This window comes from Amblyomma maculatum, chromosome 9 (assembly GCF_055883805.1).
Source record: "Amblyomma maculatum isolate TAMU_Amacu chromosome 9, ASM5588380v1, whole genome shotgun sequence".
In the NCBI taxonomy this organism is placed as follows: domain Eukaryota; kingdom Metazoa; phylum Arthropoda; class Arachnida; order Ixodida; family Ixodidae; genus Amblyomma; species Amblyomma maculatum.
The window spans coordinates 22,084,241-22,109,145 of record NC_139352.1 but is presented as its reverse complement, the minus strand read 5'-3'; the positions used below and the strand labels follow the sequence as shown (position 1 = coordinate 22,109,145).

Genomic DNA, 24,905 nt, shown 5'->3' with positions numbered 1-24,905 from the left:
CATGAGGGTTATCTCCAACTTTAGTATAGTACTCAAGTCAACATTTTATTACATTTCTTGATTTTGTATTGTTTTGAAGATTGCTTCTCGCACCTGCTATAATCTTCGCTTGCAAATGTGATCAGAAAATGTAAATATAGGCACAGGTTTTCCATAAAATTGAGGACTTTCTTGATCACGTACCTAAACCTCTTATTTTGAAAATGTGACGAAGATTCAACGCCTGCTATTGTAGCAATGCTTAGAACCAGATTTCAAAGAAGATTCTACAAAAAAGAAAAACATCCCTGTTCCTCGAGTTTGAAAAGTAGATTAGATTGATTATGCGCTTAGGAGGCGTCCTATGTCGTGTGCTGTTGACTGAATTTTCTCCCGGTAACGAGATTGCAATGCAAGTTAGAAACATAATTTGCAATAATATTATTAATCGTACCTCTTTTTGTGATTGTATATCTGTCATTCAGTCTAACAACTATGACGTCGATGCTCAAGACTCAAAGTATATACCGTGGAATTTTTATTCGTGTACAGATGCGTATGAAAAGAACATTGGGAGATGCCTCGATCGGTGTTGTCTGTGAAGGTGCGTTGCACAGCAAGAAAGCCATTACATGTGTTGAAGATCTTAATGATTAGATCATTAATTAACTAATCAGCCCTTTTATTTTCCATTTAAAGAGGTGACATTTAGTAGCGATAATAAATATCGACAACGTCAAAAGTGAGTTTCCTATTAAAACCTTTTGAGTCGACAAAGTGGCGATATATATCGAAGCCGAAGATATCCATCTGAAAGCTCACTGAGCTCACTTTCCTCTCATTTCACTTTAAAAATGGCCTGGCTAACGTTTTCTGAGCATCAAACACCAAAATAATTTCCGTATTCGATGAGGTTGCAGAAAGTACGAATTTGATAACATTTTGCTTAATGATTCGTATAATAATTCACCTCTAACTCTCTACACACGCTCATTCGAGGGCTAAAAAGCAGAAATCGCCTTGCTTTGACAACATGGTCTTACGTTGACATATTTTTTTGCGGCTCAAAGGATATACAATAACCAGTATTCTATCAAAAAATGGTTCCTGCGCGCACTAATATCAGCCCGGCATATTATACAGCACTTTTATTACACACGATAAAAGCAACAAGTCATGTTTTGTATAAACCTACAGCAGATCTTACTTTTCTTCTAATTAGTTCTAGTGTTCCTTGAACACAAAGAGTATATCGTCGATTATATTCTATCATTTATACCTCATTATATGGAGACTCTCATAAAGTAAGCTACATATGCGTATGCACGTTCTGAAGTCAATAAATAAATTGTGGTTTTAGAGGCTGCGAAAATCGTAAAATAAGATGCGGCGGCGACATGTCATCAAATTCAAAACTTCCTGCCTCACGCTCATTCAGAATCACTGGTTTTAAATAAAAATAAATAGAAAGTGTAATCTAACATTCATGAAGTATTTATACAGCACAGCACTCCTTATGTAAAGTTTGCAATTAACTAGGCTATTTGTTGAAATCCGCCCCAAGAAGTACCCCTTGCCCAACCATCTAATACAAGGAGAGATCGTAAAAGCCAATATGACTAAGCCGTATCAAACGCTCCCTCATTTAGCCGCTCACAAGCAGAGATCAAAAGACAAAAAGATAACCTGTGAGGAGGACACCCTCAATCAACGCAAATATTAAGACGTCCGCAAGCCAAGATCACGAGCACTAATTGCGGCTAAAGAAAACCCCCAAAAAAGAAGGCCTTATCATGCTCTTTCATACATTTTTTTCTTTCTCAACCCACCTACTCATCCCAAGAATACATTTTCTTTTCTTTTTTACCCTCGGTAATTGTTTACCATCGTGTTCATTTTATATGTTTTCTACCAATTTTCTTTCTTTCTCCATCCCCTGCTTCATTTCTGAGCAGGGCATCCTCTCATCGTTTCTTCCCCTTTTATGTTTGCCTTTTTGCTGCTTCTTTTATCTGAATCCCCTTTTCTGCTTCATCCTCGTTTTTCTCCTTTCTTTTTCTCCTCTTTTCGCTCCATCGCCATTTCGTCTTGCTGTTCGCACTACCGATCTCCGCTGCTCACTGTCCCGCACTAGCCTCTTCCACTCCGTGCTCCCTCTTCGCTTTCTTAGCGGTTCCTTTGCGTCTTTTTCCCCTTTCGTTACCTATTTTCCCGCACTACTTTAGTTCTTCTTTCGGTTGCCCATTGCCTTACTTTCCTTACCTTATTTTTCTTTCCCATCATGCCGCCAGCCCTTCTTTCTCGCATCCCGCTTCGCCTTCACTCCATCCGCGCTCCCGCGCATCTGTGGCGTTTGAGGTGGAGCTTTGGGCTGACTGCTCTTTCTTTGACTTATCTAGATTTTTTTTTTCTGCACACCCTCTTCTTTTCCTTTATTTTTTTTCTTTCTTTCTCTTCTTATTTCCCCTGCAGATTTCACGGCCGTTCCATAAGCCTTAGTCGGAGCGTGTTTTTCTTTTTTGTCGCTCTTTCGTTCGTTTGCGTGTTTCTTTCCATGTCTTCATTGTTTTTCGTACTCCCGTTATTTCTTTCTCCTTTCCATAGCGCCGTCACGGGTAGCCGAGTTCGCTTTATGTCTCTGCAGAAAGCCTTCGCACGTGCTATGGTTGTCCGCCACCGCGCCTGGTCTGTTCCTTTTAGTTGCGTGTCCTGGCATCCTCGTTGCTAGCAGCAGACCGAGCTTTTCTGTTTTCCCAACTAATTTTCGCTTTCAGTAAACGGGTTTAACTTACTGAAGCTATAGTTAGTTTCATCGCATTCTTATTCCGCTTCCGTTGTGCCTTGGGTTGCGGTTGCGTTTTATGAGATCAACTTTAGACAGCAGTCAAATGTACTATATTCCTTTTTGCCTTTGACAACAAAAAATATTAGCTGTGCCAATGGTAGAATTTTACTTGCAATTATGCACCTCTACAATGAGGCGCAGCTCGAAGCAGAATTAAGTTTTTTTTTCGTTCACAACAACAAAAAAAAAAAAAAGAACTTTACAAGCAGCGATGAAGTAATACTATGATCATTGAAGAGCCTACAGTTTTTTTGCTTTTCTTTTTTTCACAGCATACCTTATGTCCGCTTAACAATTACTCGCTGCCCCCACCCCCCCCCCCCCCCCCAAAAAAAAATGTAACCTCGTTTCTACTACTCTACTCGCGTAATACATAGCAGTGACGTAAGCTTGTTAAGACGTTCAATGCCACCTTCTGCCGCCTCAGGAAAACATCCTGCTTTCTCATTGAGCAGGGTATGGAGGTGCTTTTAAACCTGCATAAAATGTGAGCCCTGCTTAAGATGGAACGCACAAATTTACATTTTGTTCTACTCAGCTATAACCAACAACTAGTCCTGTTCGTGTTTTAAAACAAATGTAGCTGCGAAACAATTGTTTCCTCCATACGGATTTGCCCTAAAAAGAAGTCAATAAGCTGTCAGGCAAAGAACGTCAATGTAAAGTGTTGACTCTTTTGGAGACAGCACACTCTTATTTTCCGTGAATCCACATTCCACAGAACATTTGTCGAAAACTGTGCGCACACATTTTAGTCTTATCGCATACTTCAGGAATAGCACTTGCAAATTTCCTTATTTATTTCCGAACAAGTATCAGGGCCGGATTAATAAAAAAAAATATCCTATGCTATTGCACATATGGGTCTCCTCCTATTTTTCATTGTCTTGACATACTTTCGATCAACCCCCCTGCTACAATGCTAGAATATACCCAATCCTTCATTTTAAAAGCCCCAATTAAAAAATACAACGAAGTGTGATGAATAGGACTCGTACGGGTGTACCAGGACCCCTGTGCGACTACCATGCCCTAACATGGCAGTCGGCATGTAAAGATATGATTTTGAGAATGATTGTTTATGTGTGTGTTCTTCGGGGAACCAACGCCTGAGAGACTTCTCCAAGCTTTTTTTTTTATATAGAAAATTAAGTCTACTCGCACTAAGAATGAGAGCGACATGTGATTCGGTATATGTCTTAACCAAGCGGCATGTTGTTATTTTTGTAGTGCTGTAATGACGGGTAGTTTACTTCGCATCATCTTCTAACAAGAAAAAACTTCAACCAGAAAAAAAAAAACACGCATAGTGGCAAAGGCAGCCTGTCATCTCGCGCTGAAAGTTGAGCCAACCAGCGAACATTTTAGAGCGCTTCAAGTGACATCCCCCAAATTATTATTTATCAAGTTAAATATATAAGCCCGGATTCAAAAGTACATAGCGTAGCAATACAAGTTTGACAATTGCAGGTGGCTGATGTAGTTGTGTATCTTGAAGGAATTTCGCGAGCTTCCCGTTTATGTGCATCAGCGCAGCAGGAAGCAATGAATGTCTGGGAGACATTGTGGTGCAGTCTTTCTATCTCCCTCCACCAACGCAGGGGAAAGAGAGCTACAGAGCAATTTCAGAGGCGGAGACGACGTTGATGGTGGCGTGGGGGAAAAGGAGATTTACCTAATCACCGTACGTATTTTTCTTGTTATATTTAAATTTACGCAGTTATTGCTGATCGATTTAACGGCACGTACCCGCCAGCAATGACCACAGTGTGGCATTTAACAACTATTATGTTGCGCATGGATAGATTTTATCTTCGACACCCAGCTTTCACGATCAAGCTGCTAATTAGTCCTAACCAGAGTGATTAAGTGTACACACACACACACACACACACACACACACACACACACACACACACACACACACACACACACACACACACACACACACACACACACACACACACACACACACACACACACACACACACACACACACACACACACACACACACACACACACACACACACACACACACACACACACACACACACACACACACACACACACACACACACACACACACACACACACACACACACACACACACACACACACACACACACACACACACACACACACACACACACACACACACACACACACACACACACACACACACACACACACACACACACACACACACACACACACACACACACACGAAATCCTCTTTTACGCTTTCTGGGAAGCCATTCAACCATCTCCGAAATTCTATAGTATAGAATTGTGTGTGTGTGTGTGTGTGTGTGTGTGTGTGTGTGTGTGTGTGTGTGTGTGTGTGTGTGTGTGTGTGTGTGTGTGTGTGTGTGTGTGTGTGTGTGTGTGTGTGTGTGTGTGTGTGTGTGTGTGTGTGTGTGTGTGTGTGTGCGTGCGTGTGTGTGTGTGTGTGTGGATTACGTTCGAACGAAACACGTTATCAGAAAACGAATGACTATACTAGATAGAGGAGGAAAAAATACCACTGTTCAAAATTTTGGTGCATGCAGAGTAATTAGTTAATTAATTAGACCCAATTAAGTCAATAAGACATCGAAATAGCCAAGGGGGTAATATCGAGCTAGCGTCACGTCCCAAACCGGAAACCACTACTTCTTCTTCCATGTCTCTTCTTTCTTCCACAAAGAATGCTCACGCATTCCCCATGGAGGTACCTCAGTGATCTCAATCTCTTTTGTTTTTGGCTAATGACAATGTATTGTAGAAGAAAACACCGAGTGTAATGCCGGCAGCTCGTACAAACGCACAGCATCGATGGGGTTACTAAACCTGAATGTCAAACACATTTAATTAATGATACCATCCAGACAACCCCTCTCAATAATGCAAGCTATATTTAAGCGCAGACAGGTATCCAGCATCCAGAGGACTGACTGGACTGCCTCCAACAAACACAAAACATAATGAGTGAAGTACCAATCGTTCTCACTTATAAGTTACTCAGATAGGTGCGAAAACGGAATTATTTGAAGAGGAGATTAATACGGGTGTTTGAATTAAAATTATCGCAGGCACTCTAGTACACCTGACGACACACGTACAAAGGCTTCAGCAACACATCCCAGTTGTGTCCAGGACCGATGGGAACGATTACTTTACTAATCAAATATTCCTCAATATTTACAATGAAAAGTGCTCCCGTGAGGGATAGAGGTACAAAGTGCAATCGGAAGCAATAGATGCGCAAGTGACAATCCAAGTCTCCTTCGTATATCACCCAATATCTCACCCTTTGTGAATTTGAGACACCAAAATTGCAATGCACGGACTACGCGTGACATTCAGAACAGGAAATCTTTGGCGGACATACGCCTATGCTTCTGCATTACTATTTCGAGTTTCCTAGAGGCTTTCCTTTTGTGATTGTATACCATGCAGGACGCGTGTTGCGGTTAGTGAAGTGTGTTTGCAGAACATGCCAAACCTGTCGAGTTGCAGGTACGATCCAGTTATTGAAGAGCCCATTATCTGCATTCTCTAGCGTTTTGAACGCATCATTTCTGGTTAGCCACACAACACCTGCACACCACTATGCAAACGTCCGGTGTCTTGCGTCTCACAATTTCACCCCCTCCTGGTCTACCTGTCCGCAATCGACGACTACACAACACGTAGCAACAACAAAAGGGGAGTGCACAACGGGCTCACGAAGCGACGCGAAGACCGACTGCGGCAGTGGAGCCCCGTATAAGCTTTCTTGCGCCACGTGATCAGTTTGCAAAAGAGCGATTGTGCTGGTCGAAGCGCGCACGCATCCAGAGCGGTGCTGTGGATGGAATGAACGGGGAAAGGGAGCGGGAGTAGCTTAATCCTCCGAGCAGCACTCGCCATCACGAGCACATATTTTCTCTCCGGCGGCGGCTATCGGACAGCTGGTGCGGGTTTTAATTCAGCAAAGCCCGCAGCTGCGTTCAGCGACAAGCACACTCGCTCATCGGATCCACCCACTGGACGGGCGTGTAGGCCGGAGAAGTGGAATGATGCCGGCGGGAGGAAGGGAGTATAGGAAATATTATGCGTTCGTTTACTTGTTTGTGTGGATTTGTTTGTTTTTGTTAGTTTAGTTTGTTGATTGGTTGTTTGTTTGTTTGTTTGTTCGTTCGTTTATGCAGTTTGTTTCCCGCATTCAACACATCTGTTGTCAAGTTGCTGTGTGTTTTTCTCAGTTTGTTCGTTTGTTTGTTTGTTTGTTTGTTTGTTTGTTCGTTCGTTCGTTCGTTCGTTCGTTCGTTCGTTCGTTCGTTCGTTCGTTCGTTCGTTCGTTCGTTCGTTCGTTCGTTCGTTCGTTCGTTCGCTCGTTCGTTTGTTCGTTTGTTCGTTTGTTTCGTTTATGCAGTTTGTTTCACGTATTCATCATCTGCTGTCAAGTTGCTGTGAGTTTTTCCCGGTCTGTTTGTTTGTTTGTTTGTTTTCAGCAATAGTCTGATTTGCTGTGGAAATATAGCCATGTGTTCATTTGAAATGTGTCATATATCTGCTCTTGCCACTTTGGCGTGCTGCCGTGCTTAGGAAAAAGCATAATTTCATGTGCGGACAGGTTTTTACTGTGTATAATTGTACTTTTTGGCAAATAAACAACAATACCAACAAAACAAAGTACATCATCAAAAGCTTCTTTGTTCCTTCACTGTGGAGAACCTTATATTCACCCTACCTGGTTTGTCATGGCAAAACGAATTTATTCAATAGATCAAAAGATTTTTCTCGTAATTCTGCAATAATTGTCCTTTCGCATTGCGAAGCAATATTGAGTGAAGTTTTGACTAGGAAGTACGCGTATTTTTTTATGATGTTATGATCTTGAAATAACATGCTGCTGTTTTCTGATTACGCCTTGAGAACAGTCAACTGCATCACAGAAGGTCAGCTTACATGTATTTCATTATTTAAATAGCAGTTCCCGGATCATTTAGATGGCACGTAAGTACCGCTTTTAAGGCGCTTTCAACATGGAACAGTAGGGTTACTACCCCACATCAAGAGAGCGGGTATTTTTGTGGAAATATGATAGAGCTCCAACAAGTATTGCCGCAATTATCGTGATATAAGCAGTACGCAGATGCGAATTTCCTACGCCTCAGGTATAGAACGGTCATGTGAAGGAAATATACAGGCCATAGCTTAGAACAACGTATTTCTGCTGGAAGAATAAGCAATTATTTTATTTCTACAGCCACGAAGTGGCACTAAAGGAGAGAGGGAAAGAAGTTTCGGGCTTTTGACTCGATGGACTCGATGGATTATTGGCCATTGACCAAGGTGCCTTGATATGATGCCTGCGCCAAGAGGTCCTTGCGTTGACCAGTGATCGGAGAAGTGCGCAGGGATGCATAATCCGTTGATCCCTATGTCCATGTCCTCACCTCTGCAAGTGGCGACAAGTGGATTCGGCACGAGTATAGGGCCTTCATCGTGCTACAGTCATAACATCAGGAGCCAGGCGTGAATATCATGGATTGCTAATAGGAAGACACATGACTGCCGGTCCGCTGTGGTCTGTGAACTGTTGGTCCGGCGTGTAAACTCACCTAACACATAGTAGAAAACGTAGCGTAATTAAAAGACTCCTGTCGCAGAGAGGTACTTATCTTCAATTTCTAAAAATGCAAACGTGCAGCTTTCTGAGAAAACCTTGCAATGCCAGTTCAGTGTCTGGATGCATAAGTGGAGCGAGCACGGAAAGTGAGACAGCCGTACCACTAAAACCTGTTCATTTGAGCTGCACTGTCACAAATATTGCAAGACTGCGCTTAAGCCTGCTTGGGAGCGGAAATTGGTGTTGTTGTCCAAATAACTTATGGCACATACCCACAGAGGGGGATCGGCCAAGAATTGGGAGCGGAAATCGCGAAGGTCACTTTACAGGCCTGTTTACACTAGTTGCATCGTCATCGTCATCGCTTCTCTAACCAATCCTTCTCTCCTGGCCTGATCCAGAACTCTGTGATCCCCCGATACAAAGGGGAATGGCCGCATCAGCATCAGCATCAGCATCATCAATCATCATCATCATCATCATTGTCACTACTATCATCATCATTATCAACTAAATACAGCATCATTGTCATCACTACTATCATAACTGCTAGTATCAGTTAAAATAGCGTCATTGCCATCGCTATTATCGTCATTATCATTATCACTAACTGCAACATAATTGTCACCGCTACTATCATCATTATCATCATCACTAACTGCATCGTCACTTTCAACGTTAATATCAGCTTTACGCTACACGAGCAGGATATCGATCTATTTCTCATGAGTCCGACGGGAAGTAGTGGTTTCCACGCTCGATTGGGGATTGGAAGGATAGTGGTTCGATACCCGATGTAGACAGACTTCCTTGTTTGTCGCTTAGGACGGAAATTTCTGGCTCGCAGATTTGGCCAGCATTTTCGTCTACACCACCCATAAGCCAAGAAATGCTTTCGCACCAAAAGAAAACAAGCTTGACTGCCTCGGAACGTTTGTGGCATCGTTTGTAGGTAGAGTTCTGCCCTACCAGAAGAGAGAACGGCAGAACAGTGTGCGGCCGACAGCTACACTTCTGAAGTGCGGATGAGAGCGGCTTAGTTCACATTGGTTTAACAGGTGTCCCTAAGCTGAGTGCCGGGACTCTTATATAGGTGTGACGAATAACTTTCCTGAAAGAACTCATCGGCTCTAAATCGACATCCCGGATTTGAAACCTGAGCGCAGCACCTGGGCTGAATGCTGTAAATAACGTGACCGGGTGGCCAATAGTTTCCAACACACGAAGGCAACTGACAATGACACCAAAAAAAAAAAAAAAACTGCCCTTCTTGGGACATTCGCATGTTCAAACTATTCGCTAAACTTTCACGAACACACTTAGAACAGTGCTAACCGCGCTTAGCCATCGCCTCTCTCACATAGCCCCGACCGACACAACGGATCCCTTGGCTGTTGCTTACGTTTAACTAACCCTGAAGTACAGACCAAAACCATCTCAAAGCAGCTTAATTCTGTTTCTTCAGTTTCGACAGAGTCGCTTTTAGCCACACAGTTTTCTTGTACAGGCTTAAAAGGGCAGAGCAGTCGAAATGAGGTACGTCTTCTAATCCGAATTGCACAAATGTGAATTGATTTTCGGTGTACACTCCTTACTATAGTTCCGTTTTTTTTACCGGACAGGGGCGCTCAGCAGACGGCGTGCAGTTTTGTGCTGCCTGTGCCATAAAGTCCCTTATATATTTGAACCAATCAGGGAATCTTTATGTTGCGCCGACGCGCAACATGTAAGCTCCCTAGAACCAATGATTTTCTTATGACACTTAGGCGGGATAAGCAAAATCCTGCAAATGTCAAAGTTCAAGCTAGCTACAGATTATGTGGGGCTAGGTATTGCCGCGCGGCTTTTAGAATTTGTTTTCACGAAAACGTGCAGAGGTACCCTGAAACTCTTCAGGCACGCAGCTCTGCTTTTGCTCCTGTATCCGAATCCATCGTGGTTAGCTCGTATTCTCCAACCAAGGCAGCGGGTACTGCCTCGGGGCACATATCGACATTTTTCTTTTAGACATTATCTCTTTGTGTCGTTATATTTCTGACTCCTACTTAGCGTTTCCGGGCGTGTGTGAGTTCGTGTGTGACAATGCTGCCAACGGTTACAGGATTTCCTTTGCATGATCATGGAAAGCCAAGAAATGAGCGACGTTTTGTGCGTATTACAGATTGGATTGCATACAGACACTGATTACGATGTTCCAAACTAGCAGTAAATAAGTTAAAAAATTTGGATGTGACCAAGGAAGAAGCTATTAGAGCTTTTGTGCATTAATATAAATGTAAAAATATTGGTGCGTAATTACCAAAGCATCAAGAATAAATTGTCACTAAAGACTAAGACTAAGAATAAAGCTGAGTGCCCTTATGGATAGTTATTACATACATCGTCTAAGATTTCAAATTTTCTTGCGTCAATACTGGAGACGAGCACCTCAAGCAGTCAACATGAACGCAATTTCGTCAAAAATGTTTAATATGTTGTCGTCTCGTTTTAGGGGCTCGAAAATAAATCAGTGACCCTACCATAGCAGTCAAGTCTTTTAACTATTTTATTTACTTAGCCAAAATGCCAATCTGAGGGAACGGTAACCCGAAAGCGGCAAAAGCCTCGTTTTCCACAAAATGCGGCGTTAGCGTTGTGTAGCTATAGTGTGAGAAATCACAGCGTGCCTTTGGTGGGTTATAGGGCCAGGCATTGATGGCTGGTAATTTTTATGACGTCATGAGACCACGTGGCGTGGCCGAGTTGCCAGACAGCTCTTTTGAAATACAAGGGTAAGGTGGGAATTGAACATGGGATCATTTGATACCAAATCACCCACACTGCCTAAAGGCCACCTCAATCCAGTTCGCACGTGCAGCATCGTTAAAGCTGAGAGTTATACCTATGTCAGGGAGCCTTTCAAAAGCAGGGTTGCTTACGACTGCATAGGGATGATTATGTATGAGATAATAGAGGCACAAATAATATATGCATGCACACGAACGGATGCTCGCAAGAGAAGCCGCACACTGGAGCCATTAGCGTAGTCGAGCCATACTCTTAAAGGCGGAGATTAGCTGTCCCGCATGCTTTATTCTGCCAAAAAGGCCCAAAAAGCGAGTGCTAAAAATCAAGTAAAAGTTCAAAGACCTTAAAAAAAGAAAACGATATTCCTGGCTGCTGAGAAGTGTTGGAGCAACCTCTGAGGTAATAAAATCAAAATCAATCAAATCAATCAAAATGAATGAAGAATAAAATCAGTAAATCTGATTCAACTAATCAAATAACCGCGAGAACACTTGGAATACGTAATGTGAACAGTACCGCGGCTTGTGTTACGAATGTTCAGGCTGCATGACATTAAAGAGCAGTTATTAATACAGAATACAATGTAAGATGTAATTTTTTATTTTGAACAAATAAAAAAAAAGACGATTACCACTTAATCACTACGTAAACCACAATGATGAGCACTAAGTAAGCCTAATGCCATGGCATTCTGAATAGTTTCAAGCCAGAAAATAAGGATCTATGTATACTTAAAATATCCAAATGTCTGTGTCGGAAGAGTATTGACCTAGTTTATAGTAATGAAAAGTTCGTTGGCAGCGAATCATTTTTAATCGAAGTTCTATCGTTATTGTTTGATGGCATGTTAGTCATGGAAGGATTAAATTTCTCCCGCGCGTTCTGTAAAATAAAAATAATCGCTCGAAACATTGCGTATCTGTGGAGGTGAACCACAAGGTACCGAAGTTCTGTTACAACTTTTTAATTTATTAAAGTGTCGACTGCGTACCTTAAAACCAATCATGATTATTTGTTCTAGAAATATCTCCGTGGCATGAGCCGCCCATGAGTGGAAATATGAACTTATGACCTCAAACATCGACCTCTTCATTTCCGTGGAAAGATGCTGGTGAATTAGCTTTTTAGCGATACATTCTCGATAGCGATACGTCCTCACTACGAAAATTGCAACTATAGGGTGAGGGATCAGCATCTGCTTAACACAAGCGTTATTTACTTGGTCGAAGGGGGAAATACAAGCATACTCGATAACTACGTCCCCAAATTACTAGTCCTAATCAGCCAAATACCGAAATATGCAAAAATTAAACGGACAACAGTGTGTCGTCCAACATGGTAGTCTTCATGAGAACGACACGCAAAGAGCGTATACATCACAAAAATAACGCATCAAATCCTTCGCTCTGCCATAGTATCCACTTTTTGTTGTTGTTCTTTATGTACCCCATCTGTCATCTCACACATTCGAATACCTCACATCAAGAGAGAAATGATTCATCGTATTCTGCAACGCACCTACACCTGCTCATTTTTAAAGCCTGAAGCTGAAACGTGAGTTCCTCGCCTCACCGACTCTGTGTATATCGATTAGATATCAATATGATATTAACACGCACAAGCATTTATCAGCTGCGCTGTTTTATGGGCAAGAAATTAAAGCAACAAATGGGAACTTGGTGCTTCTGTTCTCTTTGCATTAGTTAACTTTTCACCTGACAATACAGACAGTTTCATTATCCTTCCCACTGTTTTGTCAATTACGCCCCAATGGTAAATGCATGGAGTTGAACTAAATACTTCAAGAAATACCCTCTTCATGTCAATATAGCGTTCCTTTCTTTGGTCGGAAACGAAATTTATGACGGCGCAGTCGTAAAGTCCTTTGTGAGGAAAAGACTAAAGTCAAAAGCTAAGGTGCGTGCAACTCTCATGCGATTAGGCTTGGTTTAGAAGATTTTGCATTTGCTTTACGACTAAGATGCATATGTTATAAAGCAGCAAGAGTCATCTCTACACCCACATCTCTACACCCACTTCGCCAAGGGCACTGCTTTCAGAGCTGGCATTGTCCTGCTGCTAAAGCTGGGACATTGATATGCAAATATAGTACTTGTTGGCAAGTATATTTTAGAACCGGGCCCCTGCTGGCGCTGAAACAGCGCACATATGTGGAGTTCAGTCATTTGGATCAATAATTAGTTTATTTCCTGTAGTTGGCACTTTTCGATAATTTTCACAATAGTTAAAAAGCGATTTGCGCGTGTTAATGACGGCTTTCCCATTCACCTTTACGGTGCTAATCGTCTATTTTAATCTTTCGCTCGAAGGTAACCCAGATCTTTGACAAGTGAGATATAAGCCAGCGCAGAGACCGTCGTACTCACGTAGAATTTGTATTTTATGAGGACGGCTCCAAGTATTCCTGTCCTGCCGAGATCTGAAGCACTTTCAGCACGCATTTCTCTTAAACCATTCCCCCCCGACCAGGCCATAGAAAGAATTTTCCCAATTAGACAGGGGGCGTTGCTTCAACCAATCAGAGTGAGTGAGTGAGTGAGTGAGTGAGTGAGTGAGTGAGTGAGTGAGTGAGTGAGTGAGTGAGTGAGTGAGTGAGTGAGTGAGTGAGTGAGTGAGTGAGTGAGTGAGTGAGTGAGTGAGTGAGTGAGTGAGTGAGTGAGTGAGTGAGTGAGTGAGTGAGTGAGTGCCTGCGTGCGTGCGTGCGTGCGTGCGTGCGCGCGTGTGTGTGCGCGCGCGCGCGCGCGTGTGTGTGTGTGTGTGTGTGTGTGTGTGTGTGTGTGTGTGTGTGTGTGTGTGTGTGTGTGTGTGTGTGTGTGTGTGTGTGTGTGTGTGTGGGCAAGCGAGCATATTTAGCTGGAAATCTTTTTGTCGTACGCATGGAGAATTGAATCAAACATTTATCTGTGGTTGCAACCTCACGTAAGTAAACCGTAACGATAGAAGCCGAAGCATTTAATATATTCACAAATAGCATTCGTAAATAGCACTTAATAGAGCCTGCTGCACTTTCTATCTTTCAGATGTAGCATTGAACTACGCTTTACTAATGTGTTTACCATGGCGTTTATGGCTACATAACCAGCCAGCAATTAGGTTCCGGCAAGATCGATCAGAAGTCATTGCATACTTGCCCATGCCATATATGGTACCGGTCAAATGCTTCTCCGTCGCTTCTATTCAAAGCACCATTACAGCGCTTGTATCAAAAGTGGTCAGAACAGGCGCAGTGTCTGTTTCCGCGGAACTCATCCGGACGCTCCTTCTCCCCGTTTTCGTCTGTCTCTCACGGCAGGGCATCTTCTCGGAAGCGAAGCCTTAAACTCGCTTCGCGCTCGAACACGCCGCAGCAAACGAAATTGCGGGAAGGGGACACAGGAGGAGCCACCAAGGAGCGGTAGAAAGAAGACGAGGCCGGCTGAAGGAGGACGTCGAACAAAGCGTGCAAAACGAAGATAGAAAAAAAAAGAGACCGGCACGCTCGGCTTGGAGCGGTCGCATAAAAGACAGAAGGGAAGGTGTGAATCTCTCTTCGCACCGCTGTGATGAGTCCGAGAAGATGCTCCCTTCACGAGAACGTATGCGGCGGCGGCGGCTGCTGCAGAGGTGTCGGAACGGTGCAAGGCGTACGTAGTCTGACGTAAGAAAAAAGAATAAAAAGGCGGCATCTTTTCCTCAGCACCCCCCTCCCCCCATCTCCTCCTTCTCTGCTAAGGAAGACGGCAGTGGTAGCAGGCAGGTCGTAATAGCAGCAGCAAGGAGAAAGAAGGATCCGAAGGTACGAGCGAAGAAGAAGCACACGGAGCAGGGGGCGGCGAGCCTGGCGCACGCCGTCGCGTACGCGCTTGTCGGTGGTGAAAAAAAGTTGACACCCTGCAGCGATTTACGGCCCGTGGCAGCTGCCGGGCGAAGCTGAGCGCCGCCAAAGCCCGCGCTCTCTAGCCCGTTCCGACGGCTGCCCTTGGCGCTGCCGGTGAACGGGCGCTCGCGTGCCCCAGTAGTGTGTGTTCGAGAAGTTGCTCCGGGGCTCCCGTGGGTTTCTCTGCGACCTGCCGCCTCCGCCGTTCAGAGCAGCCGCCGCTCGCCCAGAGTGCCGACAGTGCAGTGGTCGTGTTTGTTTTGGAACCGGTGTCCTTTTTCAGCTTGTGCGAAGGTCAGAATACAGAATACTTCCATGTGGAGTAACCGTTCCTCCACCCGTCTTTTGTTATCCCGCAAACAGGGGCAGGCGTGATAGTGGTCTCTAAGACACAGCAAGTGGCAAGGGGCTGCAGAGAACACGGAGTGTCCTTTATTTGAGAGCTACGGCCTCCTTTTCTCGAGACCAGCACATTGTGTGACATTAGTCAAAGCACCTTGACATTGAGTAGATCAAAGCACCTTGACGGACGTCGGTAGTGGGTCAGCACTGGCAGGATATTGAAGACCAAAAACAAATTGCGGTGCATAATTAATTTAAGATTGCACTAAGCACCCAAGAAATTTTTACTTTTCCATTAGCATATTCTAAAAATAGTCTCGTACAAAAGAAGAAGAGAAAGATGAATGGACTGTGAATACTTCTGTCCCTCTTCACGACGTCTTGACACAGCATTAATTGGGCCGGTAAACTCGTATAAATACTAGTGACGCAGCGACTGCAACGAAGTCTGTCCCCCTCTGCTTCAATAGCATTGACCACGGAGATATCGTTTTTGCGTATTGTAGGTGGTCTCGAAGTGAAAGGACGACCATCGAGGTTGCGAAAAAAGGATCAATGCTGCCTTTTTTTGATCAATGCTCAATAACGTTTCTTATTACAACTATTCGAGTCGCGGACTTGAACATCTAATAGAATGCAGACTGCTACGGATCAAAGATATTTCCTTTTTTGAAGAAAGCGATCGGAATTACTTCGGAGAAACAGGTTCTCCGACGTATCCCGAAGATAAAGGCAGAGGAGATATCGCAACGAACGAAGTGTCTTCCTTCCTGGAGTACAGTGGCCGTAACGTCGTCTTCGGAGGAAGTTTTGCGAGTGTGGCTTTAGAACCCAACCAAGGACAGTGTGGGAAGAAGAACAGCGTGTTAAACGGATTTTCTACGTTTTATTTGTTTACACCATGTCAGGACCAGCAATTTCGGCGGCCTGAAGACACCTCCTTGCAAGAGGTACTGTGTTATGTCCCGCACTAAAAAATACTTTTTCGCCTTTTGTGATAGCAAACCAAAATTGGTGCAACCGTACGTGAAGCATGACTTCGAGGAGGAAAGGTTTCCCAACTGTGCCTAATGCAATTATTGTAACATGTAGTGGGTTTATAATAAGGCAATAATTAGCTAATACAACTCTGTCTTCCGCGCTGGGTTTTATTTCCGAACATTGACTGCGTCGAGCCGAACATTAGCCTTATTTCGAGACTGTATAGGAAGACCCGGCCAGATGACTTCGATAGATTTCATGATTCTTAACCAGGATATGCTGCTGACCTCGAATAATTACCCAGAGCTCATTAGTGTAAAACCCTAGCCATGATAGATATTCGCAGCACAGTGTTCTTTAAAAGGTATAAACAGTTTTAATTACGAGATTACCCTAATGAAAAACCAAAAGTTCTACAGGGCAATAACTTCAAAAAATCTCAGCTAATCGCACAGACTCTCATACGGTACATAATTGTCGTAAAGTATCGTGCATAATTTATGATAATATACAAGAAACTATGAGACCTTATGCAATTATATGCGTCTTGTATGTGATTTTTGAAGTGAATTGAGTGAGAATGTGTGAGAAAATGTGAGGTTATTGCCTCGTATAATTTTTTCAGTAGGGTATTGTTTCGTGCCCAAGATTTGCACTGCATCCAACTCTTCATTTTTCCGTTGTGCTCCAATTCTTTTACTCGCAAATGGTAGCAATTTTAACCTGCACGACGCTAGTTATTGCCATTGTTTTCTCCTTTGTCGTTCAAGCCATGTTGGAGTGTCTACCTACTGCCACTTTCGGAGTCTAGACAGCATGTCGACACAAAGGCTAACAAACACATTGCTATTTTCTAGAAACGCAAATGGCTTGCTTAACCTGCTCGGTTATAGTTCCTTTAAAAACGTCAGACATATCAACGTATCCAAAGCAAGTCACCCTGTGCATGGTAAATACGGAATGCAGCAATGGCGGTAGATTTTCGCAGGAAAATACGAACTTGAATATAGAATAAGAGCAGCGGACAAGGAACGAATGTTCGGAATTCTATTTCTTAAAATGTAAGCGCTGTCTTAGTGCCCCTTCAGGTTCACAATCTTGTACGCGTCTAGAACGACAGCAACCCACAATATCTGCGCTGGCTCTCGTACCAAAAGATCGACTTAGTCTATTTTTAAACAAAGCAGGCGTCACCTAAAGGGATGCGCTTTCAGATTTTCTTTCTTGTTCGTGAGCATTTTTCAGATGCGCTGAACGAGAAAGTTGACAAGTTAGTTCCCTTGCCAGTAGCGAATACTAAGCTGCACAATGCATTGTAAAATTGCATGTGTGTTCGGGCAAGCCAGATCTGGATCAAGATAATGGGAATCTTTTAGAAAAGTTAGTTAGTTAGTTAGTTAGTTAGTTAGTTGGTTAGTTGGTTAGTTGGTTAGTTAGTTAGTTAGTTAGTTAGTTAGTTAGTTAGTTAGTTAGTTAGTTAGTTAGTTAGTTAGTTAGTTAGTTAGTTAGTTAGTTAGTTAGTTAGTTAGTTAGTTGGTTAGTTGGTTAGTTGGTTAGTTAGTTAGTTGGTTAGTTGGTTAGTTGGTTAGTTGGTTAGTTGGTTAGTTGGTTAGTCGGTTAGTCGGTTAGTTGGTTAGTTAGTTAGTTAGTTAGTTGGTTAGTTAGTTGGTTAGTTAGTTGGTTAGTTGGTTAGTTAGTTGGTTAGTTAGTTGGTTAGTTAGTTAGTTAGTTAGTTAGTTAGTTAGTTAGTTAGTTAGTTAGTTAGTTAGTTAGTTAGTTAGTTAGTTAGTTAGTTAGTTAGTTAGTTAGTTAGTTAGTCAGTTAGTCAGTCAGTCAGTCAGTCAGTCAGTCAGTTAATTAGTTAGTCAGTTAGTTAGTTAGTCAGTTAGTTAGTCAGTTAGTTAGTCAGTTAGTTAGTTAGTTAGTTAGTTAGTTAGTTAGTTAGTTAGTTAGTTAGTTAGTTAGTTAGTTAGTTAGTTAGTTAGTTAGTAGTTAGTTAGTTAGTTAGTTAGTTAGTTAGTTAGTTAGTTAGTTAGTTAGTTAGTTAGTTAGTTAGTTAGTTAGTTAGTTAGTTAGTTAGTTAGTTAGTTAGTTAGTTAGTTAGTTAGTTAGTTAGTTAGTTATATGGAAATTTTTGGCGCGTAAGCAACGGCGGCTATCATGCGCCAAAAGATCACGATTCGGTTAAATGTAGGGCATAATTGACTGTGATACATTCGAAAACCTAAAGCTAAACCTAAAGTCTTGTCGGGTGATTAAATGCGAACAGCAAATTATTTCGCAGTCTTGTTTAAAACCTTCACCGATCTACCTCAGCCCACGTTTGTCATCACTATCGCCTTTTCAATATCTGAGGAATGAGTGAAATTCGGAAAATATTATAAGCGCTGAAGCGAAAAATTGTTTTTCTGTGTATATTTATTTTGGGTTGGAATGACTGACCCAGCATAGAACTTAACTGTTTGCTTTGTTCGCCTTGATGAGTTTTAGCATAACGTGTTCAAAGGCCTTGCAGTGTTTGCTCGTCAGCCTGTTGACGAAGTAGGCGGTTTAGGGGTGTCATAAATGTTTTTCAGAATGACCGCATTACAAGTCACAGTCTCCTTTAGTGTTGTTGTTACTGCCGACTCACCATAGTTCAGATATTCTTCTGTTGTAAATAGGGTTTTACTTAAACATAGGGTAAACTATTATGCACACTTGAATGAGGTAATGTTACCTGCGAGCACCAAACACTCCGAATGGATATATAAGTGTCAAAAGAAAAAAAAAACATTCAATGCACTACACTTCTGTACATATGGATGGCATTTTTATTGTTAAAATTTATCCTCTTTAATTAGGCAATATATCATTTATCAAGAGTCTGGGAAATATTATGCAATGTAGACGGCGATAATTAAAGAGATAGAGAATTTGTGTGAGGTACCAGCTACTGCGAGTCTTCAAGAATCAATACGTCATCATTCTCTAAAGTACTGCAACAACTCTTGTAGCCATAAAACTTACCTTATGTTAGATAAATTCAAAAATAGTTTAGTTGATTCGCTTAATAGTATGCGGTGTATTAGATCATTTTTAACACTGTTTGAAAGCAATGATTTCAGCTTCCTTTGAACAAATTTTGGTACATTTATTTATCATTTTACAAATCACGTAACTCCAAAGAAGTTTACATATCGCAATCACTGAATTATTCAATGAACGAGGAGCATCTGTGTTTTCACAGATTACACCGGCCTTTCAGGAGTGCTGACCGGTAGCCCACTATAGATAGGACTTCCTTACTGAAAAAAAATTGTATGAAGCAATAACCTCACATTTTTTCACACAATCTCACTCAATTCAAATAAGACATTACATACAAGTCGCATATAATTGTATAAGGTCTCATAGCTTCTTGTATATTATCATAAATTATGCACGATATTTTATAATAATTATGTGAACCGTATGACAGTCTATGCGATTTGAGGAGATTTTATGAGGTTATTGCCACGTAGAAATTTTGGTTTTTCATTAGGGTTGTAACGACTAGAGCCGGAAAAGATGACCACTTTATAGCATCATGCTTGACCGAATGTCCGCACTCCCAATGGCAGATGACCGGCTCCACACAATATGGAAAGAAATGAACAAAGATGCGAGACATTTTTAACACGCAAGCGTTAAAGCCACACACTAGATGTGAACCAGACAGCGTCGTTATAGCGAGAAAGTTCGGAATGGTCCAAAAACTTTGACATCATGTATGTAGCTGAGGAATTCAAATGAGCTGCGTTGAAAAACCGAAAAACGAGAACAACAAGTCACAGTAACCTCATACAGATTTCTCGTACTAAACGTGTTCAAATCTCATATCATCTCATACAAATATCATCCAACGTATGAGAAATATATGAGATTGCATGAGATTTGTATGAGTTTAGTATGAATTTGGTAGGAGAAATCTTTATAAGGTTATTGTGACTCATACGGGTTTTTTCGCTAGGTCCTGAGTCAGACATGCTAGGTCTTTTTTTTTGTTCAGCATGGTATTTATTATATTGAAACAATGTCCTACGTACGTGAACTGTATACATATATTGTTAGGAAACCAGCGCCAAAACAACGCAGTGTGCAATACGGCACTCCAAGTGAACAACACTCTAGACTAGAGGCAATGCAAACCACATAACTAAGAGTCAGGGTCACTCCGGTTCGAACTCGGTCTGTGCGTACAATTAAATGAACAACCATTCTGTATTCCTCAAAGCCGTGTTCATATGACTGAGTTTGTGTGGTGCGTTGCATATATTTCTTATGTACTTTCACATAATTCGGTTGTTTAAGAGCGTATGCCTGAAATTAGAGAGGCGCGAATTAAGAGAGTTTTGGTTAAGCGAATACCAAATTGCAACCTGGTGAGATATGGGCATATGTGAACGAAGATCAGCAAGAAGGTGAGGAGTCAATAACTGACGAGTCATATCACTAAAGGCAGAGTTTAAGCGTCCGTCAGTTTTTTTATGCTGGCATGTTAAGAAATGGAGCCTACAAACTTAATGCAGGGCAGTTGAGTCAGATGCCAACCAAGCAGGACACTAAGTTCTTCGTACTCAAACGGCCATTCACTTTGAGAGAACTTCTCCGCTTTTCAATTACTTTTTCTTTATTGATATACGTTATTATCTGTATTTCCCCATTCACATACCATTCTGAGACTGTATACAGCTCGAAGCAACATAACAAGGTCAAGTCAGTAGCATTTCGAACCTTTTGAAAAGAAAACTATTGTTTTTGATAAGTGTATTGTCTGAACATTTTTGCTTCTTTTGGTATTTGTTCACCACTGAATGATTAATTTATCGCTGAAAAAAGTTCACGTGACAGTTTCTCCTCAACTCGAAAGCTCGTGACGTTTGGACACAAAAAGAATGCGTGATCATCGTCTTGAACTAAGCGGCTGCATATGCAATTCTCTGAGATTGAATCACAATTAATGCATCCACACACCGCAGTACAGAAATCGGTCTGTGATAGAAAAAGCCGTACTTTATTTCTAGGCCTTTTTCTAATAAACCCCGTCCGTACTGAAAGTCCCCTGTTTGTCGCTGGACGATTATGGTAATATACCAATAATTTCCCAACAGAGTGCGGTAATTTACCAACCCATTCAAACTTCGTTTTGCGTTGTCTGCTTCTTTTTAAATAGGTTTTCAGGCTCTGCAGAGTTATAAAATTACTTTTTTTTCTGTTATGAGCAGAGTGTTCCTTCTTGTAAATGACTTCTTTCTAAGTATTTTATGTTTGGTATTGTGCTAAACCGCTGGGGGTAAAGAGCGCAATGTCTGCCTTCAAAGCAACACCACGTGATTGCACCTCATACCTCACTGAACCACAGAGAAGTGTGCACAGCAGTTTATATTTCTAATTTAACGCGTCCTACGCAGAATAGACTTTCTAGCGCCAAAGAACGACCCCCGTACTCGGAATTTCCTACATATCATTCCAACAAGAATACGAGCAGAGCAACCGGTGACAGCCAAATATTTCTTGTAAATCGCGCCAATTGATACTGAAAGACTTCGCCGCTTTCAAAAGGCATTTCAAGGCGGGAAGAAAAAACATTTGCCGCGGAGAGGTGTTTATTACACCCCTTAGCACACCTCCATGTTCCAATAGCCCCTGTCTTGTTTTTCGAACCAGGGCACCTGTGCTTCAGCGCTAACCGATACTACTTGATCACAAATCACTCTGGCGTGTTACTGCGTGCCAGGCCCACATTTATTTCGCGATTCCTCGAAGCTCCCTTTTCGCTGCGATTGTTAAACTTCACCGCGATGGTGCATGCGTGTGGGTATTGTTAGCACGTTTCTTCGACCCCTTTATGGACAATCAATTCTCCGCTTACTTCTTCTTCAGTGCTTGACCTGTCGACAATAATAACAATACACTAGCGTAAAGGTAGTAAAACCGTGCGATGTCGAGAGGGTCATTCATTTCTCTGCGTATGAACTAAAGTGAAACTTTAGCAAAGTACTTCAGATTGTTAGGCATGATCAGTAATTACTGCTAAGCTACATTTTGCTCCTCCCGCCGGGGTGGCGCAGTGGTTACGGCGCTCGACGGCTGTTCCCAAGGGTGCGGGTTCGCATCCGGGCCTCAGCGGCCGCTTTTCGTTGGCGGCGGAAAGCAAGGCTCCCGGGTCCTGTGCGATGTCAGTGCTCGTGAAAGAATTCCAGGTGGTCGAAATTTCCCGAGTCCTCCACTTCGGCGGCTCTCATAATCTGAGTCGCTTTGAGACTTTAAACCCCACAAACCAAACCAAACCAAACTACTTCATGCAAAATGTTATGGCTACGTCATCTGTCGGGAATCCCTAGAAGCATACGTCGGCTGGTTCTGCTGAAAACGTCTTCAAAGCCTGTAGTTTAAGCATGCGAATTATTTTTTGCGCTGGCATTTCGAACTGTGGCGCAATCGGCGAGGAAAATCGCGACACCTTTTAGACTTCCCGGCACTGCACAGCACTCGATGAAGGTCGCATAATGACGTCATGGACGGTTCAGGGACATCTCCCGCAGAGAAAAGGTCGATTTGAAAAAGTAAAATCAACGTGACGAAAACCAAGGCCTCAATTTTTTTTTTTTTTTTTTTTTGGTTGAATCCGATGACGCACCACACAATGTGGGCGACGGCAAAGGAAATTAGAAATATTACCCTCTGTAACGTCATCGCTTTGCCGAATTTGTTTGATGCTGTGAGGAAAAGAATAAGCTTTAATCTTTGATTACGTCATTACTTTGAGTGGTGGCGCAGGACAAAAAAAAAATACATTTACATATTTATCTTCAATCCTTGAATATCGCGGAATTCTCAAAACGTCATGGAGCTGCACTTTTAATATGTAGCTTGAAGCGATTGAAGAGCAGCAGTCAGGGTACACAAAAAATTAATTATTTAGGTATGTTCTCAGCATTGCAATACGACTCATAATCATAGCTTAGTGATGGTAAGCGCGCAATAACCAGGGAACATTTGAAAATCATTCTTCATACATTTTGGAGTTGCACCTTGCAGAACACAATACTGCTTGGTATTTTCTATAAAAACAGCCAGCCAGCGTTGACTGATGTTCTCTCTCCAGCGAAGCTTTCCTACAACAATAGGCAGTACCACAATCCCTCACCATAGTGGAAGCCGGAAGCCTCTCTTGAGGAAGCGGACATAATGCGAGAGCGGCATAATGCGAAGGACAATCTAACAAGAATGTCCGAACATTGGTACTGATTAACTTCCACTGATGTAAGCAATCCTTCGAAATAAGCTCGCTTAATACTATCTTTCGCAGTTCTGGGCAAGTCTAGAATAACCTGTCAGCGCCGGACATTGCGAGTACAAAAAAAAGGGTGAACGTCACTTTGAAAAATTATTTGTTGTCGTGATAGTAACGATCAATCCTTCGCGTTGAGCACTTGTTATCATCCGATAAGTTTTTCCCTTTCTTGCAATGACTCTTCTTAACGTTTCAACGTTTATACCCGTGCGTTATGACTTGGTACGTAAGCTGAAAAACGTATCACATTGGGGTGACTAAAGTTGTACTTGTTTCCTTGCTTTCTGCAGATGCAGCCCTGGCCTCAGGGACACGGTAGGATAGGGGAGCGTTCTCCTGGACGACAATCTACGTTCGGGAAGAAAGGTCACAAGGTATGTATCGATTTTGTCTCGTTAACTCTTTCAGCAATTATTCTGCGTTTGTGGTAGTTAGCCGTTGGGTTAGTGGACTATATTACCACATTTATCATTTTAGCTTCTTTCTGCCTCAGAATAGGTTGATAACTGCTGGTAAAAAAAAAAAAAAAAAAATATGTCCTCAGGATAACTTCCGCTTCGGCATAACCGTAAACCAGACTTAAGCAATCTGAGTCCGTACAATTCATTAGAAACCTATAGACCTGAGGAAGACCTAGGAAGCATACATGAAAAACGAATTTATTGTCATAACGTTCACCTAACGTGATTAAGAGGTCCTTCGACGCTGTCGTTATTCGAAGAATGCCCACATCCATCTTCACTTACGCTCTGTGACAACCCTGTAAGTTTCTGACTGGCTGTGAAGGTCAATTCTAGAGGTGAATTTAACCATTAGTGCTCAAGTTAGAGAAAGCCGAGTGCTAGTACAAACTTCTCAAACCATCAGGTTAAAGCGTCCAGATGTCGTTCCTGGGACATCGGGTTACACTATTAGCGTTTGGTCGTAGCTCCGTATTTCAATGTGGAGCCAACGGTGACGCACACCTTACATCGTCGTCACCAACAGCGCGCCTTTTGTCAAATAGAACGAAAGCAAACAAAAAAAAATCCATCGAATATCGGATTCAGCGTCCCCAAGCGGCCGGAACGGATGCAAACTGATCCGTCCGTCGCCAGACGTTCCCATCCAAACCTACAGCGCTGAATGCAAGGCATTTTCTGTCCGTTTTTTTTTTTTTCTTTAGCTTTGCGGCGCGAA

The 24,905-nt window shown here is 42.4% G+C and overlaps 1 protein-coding gene across 3 annotated transcripts in view; it reads left to right on the top strand.

Annotated features, from left to right (window-relative positions):
- Positions 1-24,905, top strand: part of LOC146178574 (uncharacterized) — a 334,377-nt gene that overhangs the window by 100,934 nt on the left and 208,538 nt on the right. For all 3 annotated transcript variants that reach the window (XM_084578387.1, XM_084578386.1, XM_084578385.1), the window contains exon 4: positions 24,017-24,100. The gene's annotated coding sequence lies outside the window, so the exon portion shown is untranslated. The remainder of the gene's footprint in view (positions 1-24,016; positions 24,101-24,905) is intronic.